This window comes from Stomoxys calcitrans, chromosome 4 (assembly GCF_963082655.1).
Source record: "Stomoxys calcitrans chromosome 4, idStoCalc2.1, whole genome shotgun sequence".
Taxonomy (NCBI): domain Eukaryota; kingdom Metazoa; phylum Arthropoda; class Insecta; order Diptera; family Muscidae; genus Stomoxys; species Stomoxys calcitrans.
The window spans coordinates 15,902,116-15,917,999 of NC_081555.1; the positions used below are offsets into that span (position 1 = coordinate 15,902,116).

General features: G+C 37.7%; 1 protein-coding gene across 3 annotated transcripts in view; it reads left to right on the top strand.

Annotated features, from left to right (window-relative positions):
* The window catches only part of LOC106086025 (mucin-2), a 271,871-nt gene that overhangs the window by 90,673 nt on the left and 165,314 nt on the right, over nucleotides 1-15,884 (top strand). The window lies entirely within an intron of this gene.

The window sequence follows — 15,884 nt, forward strand, 5'->3', positions numbered from 1 at the left end:
ATAAATTTTTAAATGTGAGGAATAAGGGGGTTAATTAGGCTTTCGAAGAGAGTAGAAAAATGTCGTAAAAATGTCCATAGTTCATCATTACAAAAGCTTTGTTGAAAATCGAAAAACAGAATATTCATATAATAATTTAAATAATTTAAAATACTTTATTTAAACCCTAGCCGAACCGGGTCCACTTCGCGGCGCCTTCTTCAATGCTCTCAAACCTTTTATTCGAGCCCTATATTGCAATGGTCAATAAATAAGACTTGTTTTGGCGCTGTTTTAAGATGGGGACATTTCGTCCCGAATGAGGATATCGAATTCGCGTCATTTAAGCACAGAGATAAGCAAATCCGCCAATGGTGCTAAACGCGTAAGTTCAAACCCTGGCGAGAACATGGGAAACATTTGAACAGAAGTGGTTATCCCCTCCTTATGTTGGCCACATTAATGAAATTTAATGGAAAAATGTTTGCTATACTGCCTAGTACCTTTCTTTGGACTCCTATATTGTAGTGGGTAAATATATCCGGTTTATGGATATTGGCCTTGCAGTAAACATAACCTTAGTGCTATACTCTCAAATACTTTTTATATGAGCCCCATATTACCATAGTCGGTAAATAAGTCCTGTTTCATTTTAGCGCTATATCGTTATGATTGGTCTATGTATCCATTTGACAGGGAGTGCTTTTTGGGTGTGGAATGGTACCTCGGACATTTCCCCCAAATATGGATGTCAACAACGTGACATCCCAATAGCTAACATTTAAGCGCAAAATTGCCATGGTCACTAAGTATGTACAGGTTGGAGGGAGTTTTGGAGCTGGGGCTGGAACTCCACCACTATGCCTTAAAAATAGGTACCAAATCGTTCTTTACTCTCAAAAACCTTTCGTTTGAGCCCCTTATTGATATGTTCGGGGAATAAGTGCTTCGGGACTTACCCACAAATACTTGGCTCCACAACTGGATTCTTTTTCTACACTCAAATACCTTTCATTTGAGTCACATATTGTCATCATGGGTCAAATAACCTATTTGAGGTGTCTTAAAGAGGTTTGGGACACCTTAACTCAAATTTGTATGCCATTTTCCTTATATACTCCCACGTTGGTTTCATTTGTGTCTCATACAGCCATGGTCGACTAATATGCCCATTTCAGAGGTTTTCGGGGGTGTGGACACCACCCATTACATGGACTTAATTTTTTGCCATATTTGTAATCTAGTCCTGAATACCTTTTATTTAAAAGTCCAATATATCTGTTTGGGGGAGCTTTGGGGTTGGGGCAGCGCGCTGGGTATTAAGACTAAAATTTTAATACCATATTCGTAAACTACTCTCCAGTACCTTTCATTTGATATCCATATTGTTCTTCCTTACTATATTCGTAATCTACTTCCAAATACCTTTCATTTGAGTCCCATGTTGTCATAATCGTCCAATAAAGCTATTTTAGGAGATTTTGGGGTCGGGGTGGCCCCTACATTACTTGGACCCAATTTTCAATATGAAATTCATACTCTTCCCCTAAATACCTTTCATTTGAGCCCCACATTGTCGCGACCTGTCTACTTTTATATTTGGGTAGTACTTTTTGGGTAAGGGGAGAGTCCGCCCCCTTTCCGATATCAAAACAAGTAAAAAAGGCGTTAGGTTAAACCGGGCCGAACTTTTGTTACCCACCACCTGGGGTATATATCTAAACCACCTTTCGTCAGAATCCGGTGATAAATGCATAATTTATGCCGCCAAAGCAGCTTTATCGAAAGATGGTCCGATTTGGACTAAATTCGACAGGGAGATTGAGTGGTCCAATAAGTCCAGGTCATTGTTCAATTTCGCAAAACAAAATATTGGTAGTTGTGGTAGCCATATCCAAATAAAGACCGATCTGAACCATATTCGACACGGATGTCGAAAAGCCGAACATAAGTCACTGTTCAAAATTTGAGCGAAATCGAATTACAAATGTGCCTTTTATGGGGCCAAGATTTTAAATTGAGAGATAGGTCTATATAGCATCTATACCCAAATCTAAACCGATCTGGGCCAAATTGAAGAGGGATGTCAAAGAGCCTAACACAACTCACTGTCCCGAAGTTCGGCGAAATCGAACAATAAATGCGCCTTTTATGGGTCCAAAACCTTAAATCGAGAGATCGGTCTATATGGCAGCTATATCCAAATCTGGACCGAGCTGGGCCAAAATGCAGAAAGTTGTCGAAGAGCCTAACAAAACTCACTGTCCCAAATTTCGACGAAATCGGACTATAAATGAGCCTTTTATTGGTCCAAAACCTTATATCGAGAGATCAGTCTATATGGCAGCTATATCCAAATTTAGACCGATCTGGGCCAAATAGAAAAAGGATGTCGAAGGCCCCTAACTTACTCACTGTCCCAAGTTTCGGCGACATCGGCTAATAAATGCGCCTTTTATGGGCCCAAGACCTTAACTCGAGAGATCGGTCTATATGGAAGCTATATCCAAATTTAGACCGATCTGGGGCAAATAGAAAAAGGATGTCGAAGGCCCCTAACTTACTCACTGTCTCAAATTTCGGCAACATCGGATAATAAATGCGCCTTTTATGGGCTCAAAACCTTATATCGAGAGATCGGTCTATATGGGAGCTATATCCAAATCTGGACCGATCTGAGCCAAATTGAAGAATCATGTTGAAGGACCTAACACAACACACTGTCCCAAATTTTTGGCAAAATCGGGCAATAAATGCGCCTTTTATAAACCCAAGACCTTAAATCGAGAGATCGGTCTGCATGCCAGCTTTATCCAATTTCAGCAAAATCGGATAACAAATGTGGCTTTTATGGGCCTAAGACCCTAAGTCGGCGAATCGGTATATATGGGGGCTATATCAAGATATCGTACGATATAGCCCATCTTTGAACTTATCCTGCTTATGGACAAAGAAAGAATCTGTGCAAGATTCAGCTTAATATCTCTATTTTTAAAGCCTGTAGCGTGATTTCAACAGTCAGACGGACGGACGGACAGACGAACGAGCATACGGACGGACATGACTAGATCGTTTTAGATTTTTACAGCGATCAAAAATGTATATACTTTATAAGGTTGGAAATGGATATTTCGATGTGTTGCAAACGGAATGACAAAATGAATATGCCCCAATCCTTCGGAAACCAATGGATTGAGAAGAAACTCTTACCGGTGGGAGTATTATCCAGTCAAACCACTCAGGCTTCTACAGAACGTTAGAATGACAAGAGGACCAAGTTCAGGAAGGGAATCCAGCACATAAAGAGGTCTACATCCACTATCCGGTGTCTTTTCCTCGCAATTGCGGGGCAGTGACACAATAGGCGCTAGGACGCTTCTCCTCGTCTTCGCAAGACCTTCAGAAGTCTGCCTCTCGCTGCGACCATCGCGACTTCAACGGCCTAACATTGTAGTGGTGACCAGGCAGGTGTCCTAAAAGCTGTCCGCAGTCATGCTTCCTCAACTCCAGGTTAGGTGGCGAAACCCAGGATAAGTGACGTCCTGTTTCCCGAAAAACTTGGATACAGAGACTTTCCCACCCAGCAACCCACAGCACAATCCCTCCCCTAAGTCTTGCGGTCATCGTAAAAAGCATCCACACTAACAAGAAGATCGCAAAGGACAGGTCTCACCGATTTCGTATCACAATCAGTGCCAATCAGCGATCAGTTTCATGACCAGCTCGTCGGTCACTTCATTCCCTTCAAACCTTTAGGGCTTGGGACCATACAGAGCCTGACAGACTTTCAAATGGTTCCAAGAAGCTCTTTGCATCTTCTCACCAGTCTCTCTCTCTCTCTCTCTCTCTCACATGGGTTGACGCCAGAGCATTCATCGCCGGCTTACTATCCACATAAATCGTGATAGTATGATCGGGCCAAGGCATAAACATCGTCTCTTGTGCCTTGAGTACCGTTAAGACCGCCTGAAAGATACTGCACCCGTCCAAAAGCCTTGATTCCAAGGAATTCAATGAAGACTCCTACTCCTAAGACTCCGATCGAATGGGGAAACCAGAGTAGGAGTCTTCATTGAATTCCTTGGACAAACGGTCTTAACGGTACTGAAGGCATAGGAATGAGAATAGTCAGCCGGCGATGAATGCTCTGGCGTCGAGCCATGTGAGAGAGAGACTAGTGAGAAGATGCAAAGTGCTTCTTGGAACCATTTGAAAGTCTTTCATGCTATGTACGGTCCCAAGCCAGAAAGGTTTGAAGGGAATGAATCGGCCGACGAGCTGGTCATGAAATTGATCGCTGATTGGCACTAATTGTGCTACCAAATCCGTGAGACCTGTCCTTTGCGATCTTATTGTTAGTGTGGATGCTTTTTACGATGACCGCAAGACTTAGGAGTTAAGAGTTATTTGTATCGAAACCTATGTCGAGTATAGTCGAGATCGGATAATATTTGTATATAGCTGCCATTTGGCTGATCCCCCGATGTAAGGTCTTCTGCTCATATAAGCGTATTTTATTACCTGATGTTGACAACATTTTGAACAGTGCAAAGTTTTGGTCACCTCGACAACCTTGCCGAAAAAAACTTCTTGGGTTTATAAATGTTTACCAAATTTTTATTAACTGTATATTAGAGTGGGTCAATTTTGGGGGCCATGGGTATCCAAATTTCCTCACAGCTGAATAAAATGCATTTTTACGTATTCAAGCTCTGTTTTTTAACCATTTTGCGAAAAGAAAACTTTACTCAATATTAACTATTAACTCCAATGCACAAACTTATGGCAAAATCTCATGAGTACCCCTAATGCAATTGTAAACTTCAAAATAAGCCGCTTTATAGTAAATAGTTGAAAATAAGAGTGATTGCAAAAATTGGTGTGAACTTCAAAAATTTCCGGATTTTCAAAGTCTCTATCGCGATGACAGTCCAGTTTTAAGTAGCCAATAAAAGAAGTAAAAATGCCAATTCAACTTAAGACATGACCAAGCATTTTAGTGTGAGAAGATTTTGTTTGTGGAATAACAGCAACATAAGTTCAAATCTGCTTAAAAATAAATAAGCGGCTATTAAATTTAAGAAAAATAAATTTAAAAATAATAACAAACCCGAAATTTGGGGTAAGAATAAAAGTTTAAAAAAGCAAGAGTGGTTTTTTTCTTACTTAATTGAGTTGCATTGAATTCAAAATTTTTTTTGTCATATAAACTGTAAGAGGAAATGGAATAGATGTGACAAAAGATAGGGTGTTGTCTCTCTCTCACTCTATCTATCTTCAGATAAAGAAGAGGCATGTTACATCATGCATTATTTATGCTCCAGGCTTGGGTTTGTCCTCAAATTCCCATGATTAAGTCTGGAGGCAGTCATTATTCCGAGTAAAAAGAGTTTCAAAAATCTGCAAGAATAGAAGTTTCTAAACGATGTTATCCTGTTTTAAGCAGGCTTTGCTTTGCAATCTCTTTTAGACTATTTTGAGTGTTTAGAGAATTTCAGAAAGGATTTTTCTTGGGACTTCATTTTTCTTCTTTTAAAGTTCAATCTGTTTTTAGCAGGCTTTTTATTCAACATTATTTTTTTTTTTGAAGTTTAAATTTGAATTTTTTTTTTGAAATATTTATCTCCATCATCTTTTAATATGAGGGGCTTAGCCCAAGCCAATCACATTTCCACTTGCCACAATCTCTTCCTACATTTTTGTAAACAACCACATCATCCGTATGCTGAAAACCAAGACGCAACCCAGTCCATCAGTTCGTTGAACTTTCCAAATTTAAACGTTAATACGGCATAACATACATAATTACATTCAAAAACTACAAAGCCTCCATACGAACACATAACTGGCAAAAGGCTTTGAGCAGAAACCTTCACAAAAATCATAGGCATTAGCAAACCACTTGGTGGTTAGAGACATACAAAAATGTAATTTTTATTTTATTTTAATCTGGCCGTTAGCCAAAAGTAAATTATAGTTAGTTAAGCCAAAATCAAATACTAAAAACAAAAACCTCTTAATAAAGGCTTTTATTTATTTATTGGATTTTTCATTATATTCCAGTTGGCGTTGACCATCTTTGTCTTTTAAGGAATTTGTGTGTTTTGCCTATTTTCTTTGATTTTTTTTTTGTTTTTTTTTTTTATTTTCCTTTTACCAGTAAATACGTGTTTATATTTCGAAGTAGTGGTTAAATAAGCTGGTATCGGTCATGGTATACTGCTTTTTGGCTCTTGGGTTATCGATGGTCATCATGGTGGAAAACTTAATCGCCTTTACAGCGAAACATGCTGAGAGTCTCGTTTTGTCTCTTTGGGAAAAGCATAGCAAGCAAATTGGCATAATTGATGGTTATAACTAACTACCGGGGTATAAACTATAAATCAAATAAGGGCTTCTACTTATAACAGATATTGAAAAGGGAATGTAGTAAAAGAACAATGATATGAAAAAAAAAAAAAAAATAATTTAAAAAGTAAAAATTTTAAAAAATAAATATTGTAAAAACTTTTTGAAGAGTAAAAGCGAGGTCTTAAATTTTTTTTAAATTAAACAAAAACTGCAGTTTAAATTTTAAAGCATTAATAAAAATGAACCTTTTACTACTGTTCATGATTAAAAATTAAGTTTTCAATTTATGAATAAACCAAATGTCGTTTCTTTCTTGTACATCAATGTTCTTCCAGGAGAAAAAGCAAATGCAAATGCGTCGATGAACTTTCCATTAAGTTACAGAGGCAAATTAAGGAGAAAAATAAGAAAAATAAATATTAATCATACGCATATACAGAAAAACAATGCACACTTGAAGGCAATGTAGACGCAACAATTGTTTAAGTTGTCGTTAATCACTAGCCACCCACAATTTGTCTTAATCAATTTTCGTTAGAGAGAAATTGAAATAAATATTAATCATACGTACATAGAGATTTACCAACATAGTGCACACATAGGTAAAATATAGATTTTAAGATGGTTGATGTTAAGACAAACTTTCTGGTGTTGTCATTTCTTGATGATCAATTGTCTTTCGAGAGATAATGAAATCAATATTAATCATACGCATGTACAGTTTTCAGTAAAACAATGCACACAAGAGAAACGCTTTAGTAATATGATTGCCAATGTTGAAGTAAATCATTTGCTTTTAACAATTTTTCCAACTCAATTCTTTTTTGGGAAAAAATAAGAAAATATATAATTTATAAGCTTGAATGTTAACCAAAATTATGCACACATAAGCCATATATGCATTTTGAGCTAGTTGACATTGAAGTAAACCATCTGCCGTTTTCAGTTTTACTAAATCAATTTTCTTTCAAAAGAACATAAAATTAATATTACTCATACGCTTATGCAGTTTTCATCAAAACAACGCGAGCAAGAAGAAAACAATGATATTATGATTGCCAATGTTGAAGTAAATCAATAAATAGGTTTTCAATTTATAAATAAACCACCTGTCATTGAGATTTCTTGTAGATCAATATTCTGACAGAAGAGAAATAAAATTAATATTAATCATACGCACATACAGAAAAACAATGCACACATGAAGGCAATGTAGACGCAACAATTGTTTAAGTTGTCGTAAATCACTAGCAATCCGTATTTGGTCTTTATCAATTTTCGTTAGAGAGAAATTGAAATAAATATTAATCATACGTACATAGGGATTTACCAAAATGGTGCACACATAGGTAAAATAAACATTTTAAAATGATTGATTTATAAAAGTTCAATAAAATCATGCACACATAAGCCAGACATAATATATATATATATATTAATCATACGTTAGTAAAAGTTCACCAAAAATGTGCACACATAAGCCAGACATACATTTTAAGCTGTTTAATGTTAAAATAAACCACATGTCGTTGTCATTTCTCGAGCATCAATTTTCTTTCAATGGGAAATAAAATTCATATTAATCATACGCATATATAATTTTCAGCTAATGAATGCACATAAGGAGAAAACATAGACGTTGTGAGTGCATATGTTAAAATAAACCATTTACTATTCATATGTTGCCTAGATCAATTTTCGTTTGAAAATATTTCAAATAAATATTAATCATACGTTAGTAAAAGTTCACCAAAAATGTGCACACATAAGCCAGACATACATTTTAAGCTGTTTAATGTTAAAACAAACCACATATCGTTGTCATTTCTCGAGGATCAATTTTCTTTCAATGGGAAATAAAATTCATATTAATCATACGCATATATAACTTTCAGCTACTGAATGCACACAAGGAGAAAACATAGACATTCTGATTGCTAATGTTTAAATAAATTATTTTCGATTCGTATGTTGTCTGAATCAATTTTCGTTTGAAAATATTTTAAATAAATATTAATCATACGTTTACAAAAGTTCACCAAAAATGTGCACACATAAGCCAGACATACATTTAAAGCTTTTAATTGTTAAAATAAACCTCATGTCGTTGTCATTTCTCTAGGATCAATTTTCTTTCAATGGGAAATAAAATTCATATTAATCATACGCATATATAACTTTCAGCTACTGAATGCACACAAGGAGAAAACATAGACATTCTGATTGCTATTGTCAATAAAAACCATTTGCTAATTCTATTTTGTCTGAATCAATTTTCGTTTGAAAATGTTTTAAATTAATATTAATCATACGTTTATAAAAGTTCACCAAAAATTACGCACACATAAGCCAGACATACATTTTAAGCTGTTTAATGTTAAAATAAACCACATGCCGTTGCCATTTCTCTAGGATCAATTTTCTTTCAATGGGAAATAAAATTCATATTAATCATACGCATATATAATTTTCAGCTAATGAATGCACACAAGAAGAAAACACAGACGTTGTGATTGCTAATGTCAATATAAACCATTTGCTAATAGTACTTTGTCTGAATCAATTTTCGTTTGAAATTATTTAAAATAAATATTAATCATACGTTCATAAAAGTTCACTAAAATTATGCACACATAAGCCCGACATACATTTTAAGCTGGTTATTGTTAAAATAAACCACATGTCGTTGTCATTTTTCGTCGATCAATTCTCTTTAAAAAATAATAAAATTAATATTAATCATACGCATAAATAGTTTCTTACAAAATATCAACACATAAAACAAATTAAAAATTATGATTGCTAATCTTGAAGCCAATCATTAAGTATTCTTTATCTGGCTATATCAAGTTTCTTTTGACGGTTAAAGAAAAAAATTAATATTAATATTAATCATACGCACATATGTATATATGTATGTAGGTAGCCAAAACTTTGCACACATTAGCAGAATGAACTCTGATGGATTGTTAGTACTGAAATCAGTTATGCACTGTGCATATTTTGCCTGGATCAATTTCCTTTCGCCAGAAACTTGAATTCATATTAATCATACGCCCTAATGTCACTAAGCAAAACAATGCACACATAAGGAAGTTAGACATTTTATGCTTGCTGGTATTGAAGCAATTCTTTCGCAGCAGGAATTTAGTGGGGATCAATTCTTTTTTCGAAGATTTTAAACAGATGATATTTTTAAAAAATTGTTAAATCTATTTTACAACCACAATACCATTCTATGCATGTGTATATAATGATTTGTAGCTTTCAGCAAGGAAATGATTACTATTTCCTTGCAATTTCAATAAATTTATTTAATTTGTAAACTTTATATCAATCTTCCTACTCATAGATTTACAATCACTGTACTTCCTTTTTGGTTTCCAATATTAATTAATTTTACTGCCTTTGGCCTCTTGCAAAAAAAACAATATACTTGGCCTCTATCATCAACACCATTGCCAATTTATGCGATTGCCATCAATCCAGGGCTATAATTTCATAAAAGTTCTATTATGGTGTAAACAAAAATTCTGTTTTGCCATTCCCTCTATGTCGTTTGAATAATATTTCAAATTAAAGCTTATGCAATATAGCCGGAGTCGATGTTCCCTGCTGTCTAATTATTTATGAATTTATTCTGTAAGAGCATGAGCTTCGATACCATCCAACGCCAAAAAAGAAGAAGAAAAAACAGCAACCAACGGATATTTATTGGATATTCTTTTTTCTAATTTTTATGCCAGAGGAATTTTAATTTTTTTTCTTCTTCTCTACTTCTATTGGAACGTTTTGTTGTTGACTTGAGCCACGTACTGAAATTAACGTTTTTTGTTTTCTTTTATTTTTGTATTTTTATAATTTTTTTTGCAAAGCGCTCATCAATATCATATCGTGATGATCGCAACCATGGGAGGTATGGTTGGACATTATTAGCATTAGAAGTCAAAGATTGATAAAATAGATTTTAATGAATTCTATAAAGCTGTCAATCTTCAAACGAAGCACAGCGAAAGATGACTGAAATCCGTGATAACTCCACCCAGGGGTACAGTTTGTATGACTCAGAATTTATACAATTTAATGATGACTTTGAAATCATCTTTTGAAAAAAATTTATAAAAATACCGAACAATATGTAAATTAGCCATGGCCATAGATTTAATAGGGGATTTTTGTTTTACGTATTTGTTTTTAGGGAATTTAAAAAGTTTTCTTTTGCGTCGTTAAAATATAAAAAATTTTTTTTAAAAATAATATAGCCAGTTTATTAAGGTCTTTATCACTTGCGGTAAAAGTATCATGTTAACAAATTGCAACAAATTTGTTGCTGAAAAAGAGAATGTGCTACTATTCATTATTGCTGCCTAAAAAGAATGTTGCTGCTTTTCACCCCTTAAGATGGCGTTATTTCATTTTTAAAAAAATATTCACGGAAATAGACAAGTTGTTAAGTAATTGGGAACTAAAAACTATTATTTAATACAAAAGTCACTCCTATTTCCCAGGTTGTCAATGAATTCCATATTTTTTTATTTTTTTTTTAATTTTTGTATCTCATTTTACTGCTTTAAGTATCGATTTGCTAAACTATGCCCCGAATGGGCATAAATATTTATGTTAATTTTTTTTAGGTTTTTTTCTTCATATTTGTCATAAAATCCGTTCACAAAAATCACATCTTTTCATGATTTTTGCTTTAAACAACAAACCTGTTGTGCTGTAACAAAGAAAAAACTTTTAAAAAATTATTGTTCACCAACAAAATTAATCTTAAACAAGTTTTGCAATGATTGTAAAATATAACAGCGAAATTAAAACGAATGCACGGCGACAGAGTTAGTTGCTCAAGGGGGCAAGTAAAATAATTGAAGGAAGATTATACTAAATTTTCAAAAAATAAAAATTTTCGTCGAAACTTTCAAAATTTAATCACATTATGGCAAAAATTTGATCAATGTTGGTCACTCCTTTATCTCAACTATTGGCACTGCCATTACCACAGTGTCAACAGGTATGAAAAAAAATCATCCGTCCATTTATCTTCCCTTTTATCTATCCTCTCGTCCATCTGTTATCTCGTCCATCTGTCCTCCTATCCATCTTTCCTCCCGTACATCTATCCTCCCGATCATCTATCTTCCCGTCCATTTCTCCTTCCGTCCATCTGTCCTCCCGTTCATCACTCTTCCCGTCCATTTCTCATCCCGTCCATCGGTCCTTCAGTCCATCTGTCCTTCCGTCCATCTGTCCTTCCGTCCATCTGTCCTCCCGTCCATCTGTCCTTCCGTCCATATGTCCTTCCGTCCATCTGTCCTTCCGTCCATCTGTCCTTCCGTCCATGTGTCCTTCCGTCCATGTGTCCTTCCGTCCATGTGTCCTTCCGTCCATATGTCCTTCCGTCCACCATTATAGCAAAAATTTTATCAATGTTGGTGACTCCTTTATCTCAACTATTGGCACCGCCATTACCATAGTGTGACCAGGTATGAAACATAAAAAAATTCATCCGTCCATTTACCCTTCCTTCCATCTTTCCTCCCTTCCATCTTTTCTCCCGTTCATCTATCTTCCCGTTCACCTTTCCTCCCTTCATCTGTCCTCCTTTTCATCTATCTTCCCGTTCATCTATCCTCCCGCGCATCTGTCCTCCCGTCCATCTGTCCTCTAGTCCATCTCTCCTCCCGCCCATCTGTCCTCCCGTCCATCTCCCCTCCCGTCCATTTGTCCTCCCGTCCATTTGTCCTCCGGTCCATCTGTCCTCCCGTCCATCTGTCCTCCCGTCCCTCTGTCCTCCCGTCCATGTGTCCTCCCATCTATCCGTCCTCCCGTCTAACTGTCCTCCCGTCCATCTGTTCTCCCGTCCATATGTGGTCCCGCCCATCTGTCCTCCCGTTAATCTGTCCTCCTGACTATGTCCTCCCGTCCATCTGTTAACCCAGTCAACTGTCTATCTGTCCAACCGCCCATATCTCCGTTCGTCCGTTCATCTATGTCCGTGGGTCCATCTATCTGTCTGACTGTCCATCCGTCTGTTTTTGTCCATCCGTCTATATGTCCTTCCATCCATATGTCTGACTGTCCTTCTCTCTGTGTGTCCATCCACCTGTCTGTATGTTAGTCCATCGGACTGTATGTCTGTATGTCCATATATCTGTCCGTACATCCACCCATGTGTCTGACTGGTATGAAAGAAAAAATATTTCTGCCCTCCCGTCCATCTGTCCTCCTGTCTATCTGTTACCCCAGATAACTGTCTATCTGTCCAACCGTTCATCTCTCTGTCCGCCACTTCATCTCCTGTCTGACTGTCCTTCCGTCCGTATGTCTGTCCATCCAACTGTCTGTATGTCCGTCCATCCATCTGTCTGTATGTCCTTCCATCCATCTGTCTGACTGTCCTTCTCTCTGTGTGTCCATCCATCTGTCTGTATGTTCGTCCATTGGACTATATTTCTGTCTGTCTGTCTATCTATCTGTCCCTACGTCTGACTGGTATAGAAGAAAAAAATATTTCTAAAATTTCTATGGCCGAAAACACGGCAAATATACATTTCGGACCCAACCAAGTATACATATTTTTAGTCGGCCAAAAATCTTAAAACGATTTAAGTTTGTCTTTCCGTCCATCCATCTAACCGGGCGACTATCTGTTCGTCCGTCCATCTTTTCGTTCTATCATCTGTCCACCCATTCAACTGTTCGTACATCTATCTCTCCGTGCGTCCATCTGTCCGTCCATCCATCTGTCTGACTGTCCTTCCAGTCTATCTGTTCGCCCGACCATGTTTCCCTCCCATCATTCAGGTGTCCGTCCATCTATCTGTCCGTCCGTTCATCTCTCCGTCCATCCACTTGTCTGACTGCCTTCCCGTCTACCTGTTTGCTCGACCATATTTTCCTCGAACCATTTAATTGTCCCTCCATCTATCTATCCGGCCGTCCCTCTGTCCTGCCGTCCATCTGTCCTGGCGTCCATCTGTCCTCCCATCCATCAGTCCTCCCGTCCATCTGTCCTCCCATCCATCTGTCCGTTACATCATCTGTCTGTCCACCCATTTGTCTATCTGTCCATCTCTCCGTCCGTGAGTCCATCTATCTGTCCGTGGATCCATCTATCTGTCTGACTGTCCTTTCATCTGTCTGTATGTCCGTCTATCCATCTGTCTGACTGTCCTTCCGTCTGTGTGTCCATCCATCTGTCTGAGTGTCCTTCCATCCGACTGTCGGACCGACCGCCAATATGTCCGCCCTCCAATCGGTCTATCCGTCTGTTCTTATGTTTGTAAAGTTTTAGAACGGTCCAAAAGAGAGTATGCATGCATATATCTACCATATATACCGATCTTCCGATCCTATAAACCCATATTTTTTTTATCCTTGTACGGTTCCTAGAAGCTTTCAAACACTTGCCGACAAAACCGGACATCAAATTTGTTTTTTAAGCTTCAACACCTTTCATTAGATACCCATATTGTCATGATAGGTCTATAGATTTTGTTGGCGGGCACTGGGGGTAAGGAGGTTCCCCCTATATAAGCCACCTCAAATTTGTATAACAAATTTTAGTTTTTCGGGTACTATAAGAATGCAAACAAAATTTCGCTTAAATCTCATATCTGAAAAACTGTCGCTTTCAAAAATTAGCGTATTGATGAGCAACCCCTTTTCCCCTTTTTTGTGTACCACAGGAATTCTGAACCATCTACAAACCATATTAAACGATCTCCTCATTATACTTCTTGAGCCTCTTGATTGCGGAATTCTCATTCGATTTGCCTCAAATTTTACACAATGACTTCTTGTATGACCTCCAACATCCATATTAAGTGTGGTCTTACTCGGGCCATAGAATATAGCTTTCCTTTAGACCGATCCGCGACCATAATTTCCTTTCATTTGAGCCTTAAATTGTCCCGAGCGTTTCACTTTTCATTTTGGGTGGGGCTTTAGAGCTAATGGGGAGGGCCCGATCCGGGAAGGGTCCGACCCCTACCGAAGCCCTATAAAAGTCAAAAAATTATATAGCCTATTATCTTTTCAGATACACAGCCACATTTATTATCCGATTTTGCTGAAATTTCGGACAGTGAAATGAGCTAGGTCCCTCGACATCTTTCTGCAATTTGGCCCAGATCGGTCCAGATTTGGTTATAGCTACCATATAGACCGATCTATGGATTTAAGGTCTTGGGCCCATAAAAGGCGCATTTATTGTCTGATTTTGCCAAAAAAAAAAGATGGGACAGTGAGTTGTGTAAGCCCCCTCAAAATCCTTCTGCAATTTGACCCAGATCGGTCTAGATATGTATATAGCTGCCATATGGACCGATCTCTCAATTTAAGGTTTTGGGCCCATAAAGAGCGCATATATTGTCCGATGTCGCCAAAAATTCGGACAGTAAAATGTGTTAGGGCTCTCGACATCTTTCAAGAATTTGGCTCAGATCGGTCCAGATTTGGATATAGCTGCCATATAGACCGATCTCTCGGTTTATGGTTTTGGACCCATAAAAGGCGCATTTATTGTCTAATTTCGCCGAAATTTGGGACAGTGAGTAAGTTAAGGGCCTTCGACATCTATCTTCTATTTGAGCGGGATAGGTCCAGATTTGGATATAGCTGCCATATAGACCGATCTCTTGATTTAAGGTCTTGGGTCCATAAAAAGCGCACTTATAATCCGATTTCGGTGAAATTTGGGACAGTGAGTTGTTATAAGCCCCTCGACATCCCTTTTCAATTCGGCCCCGATCGGTCCAGATTTGGATATAGCTGCCATATAGACCGATCTCTCGATTTAAGGTCTTTGGTCCATAAAAAGCGCATTTATAGTCCGATTTTGCCAAAAATTGGGACAGTGAGTTCTGTTGGGCCCCCAAAATCCTTCTGCAATTTGACCTAGATCGGTCCAGATTTGGATATAGCTGCCATATAGACCGATTTCTCGATTTAAGGTTTTGGGCCCACAAAAGGCGAAGTTATTGTCCGATGTCGCCGAAATTTGGGACAGTGTGTTGTTTTAGGGCCTTCGACATCATTCTGCAATTTGGCCCAGATCGGTTCATATTTGGCTATAGGTGCTATGTAGACCGATCTCTCGATTTAAGGTTTTGGGCCAATAAAAGGCGAATTTATGTTCCGATGTCGCCGAAATTTGCGACAGTGAAATGTTTTAGGCCTCCCGACATCATTCCGCAATTTCGCCTAAGTCGGTCCGGATTTGGTTATAGCTACCATATAGACCGATCTCTCGGTTTGAGGTTTTGGACCCATAAAAGGCCAAGTTATTGTCCGATGACGCCGAAATTTGGAACGGTGAGTTGTTTTAGGGCCTTCGACATCATTCTGCATTTTAGCGCAGATCGTCCCAGATTTGGTTATAGCTACCATATAGACCGATCTCTCGAATCAAGGTTTTGCTCCAATAAATAATCTGATAATCAGACTTCGCCCAAATTTCGGACAGTGAAATGTGTTGGGCCCCTCGACATCATTCTACAATCTGGCCTAGATGGGTCCAGATTTGAATTTAGGCCGATCTCTCGATTTAA